Genomic DNA, 4,319 nt, shown 5'->3' with positions numbered 1-4,319 from the left:
CGTCGGTCCAACTCGTCCATGCCAGCGTTTGGCCAATATCCCCTAAACCTTTCCTATCCTTGTACCTGTCCAAATGTCCTTTAAATTTTGTAACCTACCTCCCCCGCTCTGTGGAATTCCCTGCCTAGGGAAACAATTGAGGCTATCTGGCTGAATGTGTTTTTTTTTTAAGGCAAACATAAATAGACTTTAGAACAGTAAAGGAATTAAGGGTGAGCGGGTGGGAAAGTGGAGCTGAGTCCACGAAAAAGACCAGTCACGATCTTATTGAATGGCAGGGAAGGCTCGAGGGGCCAGATAGCCTATTCCTGCTCCTACATCTACCACTTCCTTTGGCAGCTCGTTCCATACACGCACCACCCTCTGCATGAAAAAGTTACCCCTCGCTTCCCTTTTAAATCTTTCCCCTCTCACCTTAAACCTATGCCCCTCTAGTTTTGGACTCCCCTACCCTAGGGAGAAAAAAAAAGACCTGGCTATTCCCCTTATCCATGCCCCTCGAGATTTTATAAACTGCTATAAAGTCACACCCCTCAGCCTAGCCAAAATAACTGAAACCCCTCCAGGGCTGGCAACATCCTGGTAAATGTTTCCTTTCTAGTTTAATCACATCCTTCCCCATGAGGGCGATTTAACCGAACAGATGCCAGCCCCTGAAGTCACGGTGAAAACAGATAGCATCCATCTCTGCAGAGGTGGTGGGATGTTTAGTCAATCTGCAGTTGGCACTAGGGAGTCTTGGAAGATTGTCTGTATCTTCCCCTCCAAAACCACGTTGAGGGACTGACAAGCCCCAGCATTCTCTGGTAAGGCCTGGCACTGTGCTCCCACAGCGATGGCTTCCTCACCGTTAGAGGCTCCTGGAGGAGGGAAGGGGAGGGGGAAAACGGGACAGCCACTATTGCAAAGGGGGTACAGCTTCTTTGCCGATCAACAGCGGGAGAGCCATTGCCCGAAAGGCATGCAGCCAGAGAGGGGAGGCGATGGTGTAGGGCTAGTTTCACTGGACTGGCAACCCAGAGGGACGAGGACAAATCCCATCAAGGCAGTGCACGAAAGAACTGCAGAGCAACACCGAAGAGAAGAGCAGTAGTAGGTTGCACGGCCCCTCAAGCCTGCTCCGCCATTCAATAATGACCAATACCTATCATCCAGCTAATCGCTCCCCCTGTAACTCTTCAACCATGAGCTGTATCAACCTCCCTCATTAAGAAGAACCACATTTGGGCTCCATAAGGTGAGAGGGGAAAGATTTAAAATGGACCTGAGGGGCAACTTTTTCACGCGGAGTGTGGTGTGTGTGTGGAGTGAGCTGCCAGAGGAAGTGGTGGGGGCTGGTACAATTACAACCCATCTTGATGGGTACATGAACAGGAAGGGTTTAGAGGGATATGGGCCAAACGCTGGCAAATGGGACTTGCTTAATTTAGGCCATCTGGTCAGCACGGATGAGTTGGGTCTGTTTGTATGCTGTACAGCTCTATGACTCTATGATCGCTTTCTGCAGCAGAGAATTCCACAGGGCTCCCCGCTCTCTGGGTGAAGACATTTCTCCCTCATCTCAATCCTACTCCTATCCTTAAACGATGACCCCTGGTTCTGGACTCCCCCCACCCCATCGGGAACATCCTTCCTGCATCTACCCCTGTCTAGTCCTGTAGTTTCTATGAAATTCACACCCTTCCGTCATTCTTCCAAACTCCAGCGAATACAATCCTAAACAGCTCAACCTCTCCTCATCAGTCCTAGATAGACCTTAGGTTTAGGGTAAAAGTTCAGCACAACATTGTGGGCCGAAGGGCCTGTACTGTGTCGTACTGTTCTACGTTCTAGTCCTGCCACCCCAGGAATCGATCTGCTAAGCCTCCGCTGTACTCCCTCTGTGGTCAGAACCTCCTCTCTCAGATACGGAGACCAGAACTGCATACGCAATACTCCAAGTTGCGACCTCACTAAGGCCCTGTACAATTGCAGCAAGACATTCCCCTGCTCCTGCACTCGAATCCTCTCGCTACGACAGCCAACATACTGTCTTGCACTGCCTGTTCAACTATTTTCAGAACACCCAGATCCATGTTGGTACGTTCCACCACTCTCTCCATTCACAGCCATAACCAGCGTTGGTTTATTGTTTACAAAACCGCACTCCCCCACCATCAGGTTCAACTGATGGAAATCTACCCAGGTCGGGACTTACACGTGACTCCAGACACCACCCCCCCACCCACCCACCCAACAAATGGCCTCTACAATGGTTCGAGAAAGCCAGTCACTTGTAGGGGGAGCAATTAGGGACAAGCTGGGCAAGTCCATACAGAAATAAAACAAAAAAATTAGTCAGAATCCCAGCCCGTAAAACAACTGGGAACACCAGACACAGGCTCGAGAACACTCGAACACGTACAAAATCTCAACAGGGGCCAGGAGTTCCTTTGCCACAGTAATTCCAATGCTTTATTCACCCATCAGCCCCCAAAAGGGTAGCAGTTTCCTTTTAAATTACGTTTCAAGAGAGAGACAGGAAAAAAAAAATCTGAATTGTCTTTTCCACAAGAAACAAAGTGATATCTCAGTCCGAAGATGACAGTACAGCACAGTCTCGGGAGGGGAGAGGAGGAAGTGGTGTGGTACCATCCTCTGAAGGGTGCCAGCTGCTAGGCATTGCAGGACTAGGGGTACTCTCTCTCTCTCTCTCCCCTCATCAACACACACACACATAGGCGCGCACACATGCAGCACTCCAAAAGCAGCGATGGGCGCTTGGCACTGGGCACAAAGCTCCTGAAGAAACGACCGGCCACACTCCTGATGACAAACGCCACAGGAAGGAACTGAGGCAGCAAGGATAGCGACAGGTCGGAGGGTCAGATACACCGCGGTCACCCTTCTCTGCCACCCATGCTCTCGACGACAGAGCCACACGGACACACCAGCACGTCTCCTTCTCTCTCTCTCTCACTCACACGCACACACGCAATCCTCGCTCCCCCAGCTTTCTCATCCGTCGCTCCCTCGGAATATTTGCCCCCCACCCACCTCCATTCCGCAGATTTCACATCTCACCCCCACCCAGGGCTGGAGTACAGATGCTCCATCATAGCAACAGAGAAAGCCGTCACATAGGGGATGGGCACAGTCCGAGGGTGGAGAAGGGGGAATGGGGGTCGGGGGTGGGGTGGAGGTTACATCGTTGGGAAAGAAATGCTTTCATTCGGAGCGTTGTGCTGACTGGCCTCCCGACGTACCAGAGGGTGGGCCCCATCAGAGATCGAGGACGGAGGGTCAGCAGGTCTGTCCAGAGAGGAGCCAGGCTCTCAAGCGATTGGGAAACAGGATTGGATGGGGCAGGTAACAATGTGGGATCGGGGTGGTGGGGGGGGGGGGGGGGAAAGAGGGGCAAGGCAGGGCAAAAAGGTCAGAAAAGCAGAAAAGCATGTTGCCCACCTCCGTGAGAGGAGCTGGGGTGGAGTAATAGAGATAGGGAGGGGGTGTAGGGGGCTGGAAGAGGTGACAGAGATAGGGAGGGGGTGTAGGGGGCTGGAGGGCATGACAGAGATAGGGAGGGGGTGTAGGGGCCAGTGGAGGCTATAGAGATAGGGAGGGGGGTGTAGGGGCTGGAGGGGGGGGCAGAAGGGGGGGGGGGGGGGGGGGGGGGGAGGAGGCTATAGAGATAGGGAGGGGGGTGTAGGGGGCTGGAGGAGGGTGACAGAGGCAGTCGAGCTAATGAATGAGGAATTTCCCAGAGATGAGGTTGAAACAGTCGAGTCGTCAGTGGCCAATGAATCGCACTGTTGATCTTCACAGGGACAAGGCCACTGCCAAGGGGGTGCAGGATCATCTGGGGAGGTGGGGCTGGGGGACGGGCAGAGAGGGCAAGGAAGGGTGCGCCAGGTGCCAACTGGCTGGCAAAATCAAACCTCCCTGCCCGCCTGATGCCAAAAAGGCCACGAAGACCTCCTGACTGTGCTCTGACCCCCCCCCCCCCCCCCCCCCAAGCGGGCCCCCCCCCCACCCAGTGTCACAGGGGGCAATTTACACGAGCCAACAAAAAAACTGAGGTCAACAAAAGTGTCCCAACACACACACACAGACACAGACACACAGACACGCGCGCACGCGCACACTCACTGACGGAAGAGCAGAAATATAAAAACAGGCAGCTCCCCAAGACGGTAGCAGGTTTAAAATCGGAACGACGAAGCGTCGACAGGGTGTGACGCCCAACGTCACGCGACAGGGTGCAGGGCGCAGTCGTCAAGTTCGGGCAGCTGTGCCAACGCCAACGGGTGACGTTACATGGGCGCGTGGGGGGGGGGGGG

Source organism: Rhincodon typus, unplaced genomic scaffold (assembly GCF_021869965.1).
Source record: "Rhincodon typus isolate 14 unplaced genomic scaffold, sRhiTyp1.1 hic_rhity00011721, whole genome shotgun sequence".
Classification (NCBI taxonomy): Eukaryota; Metazoa; Chordata; class Chondrichthyes; order Orectolobiformes; family Rhincodontidae; genus Rhincodon; species Rhincodon typus.
Note: the sequence above shows the minus strand (reverse complement) of the source record.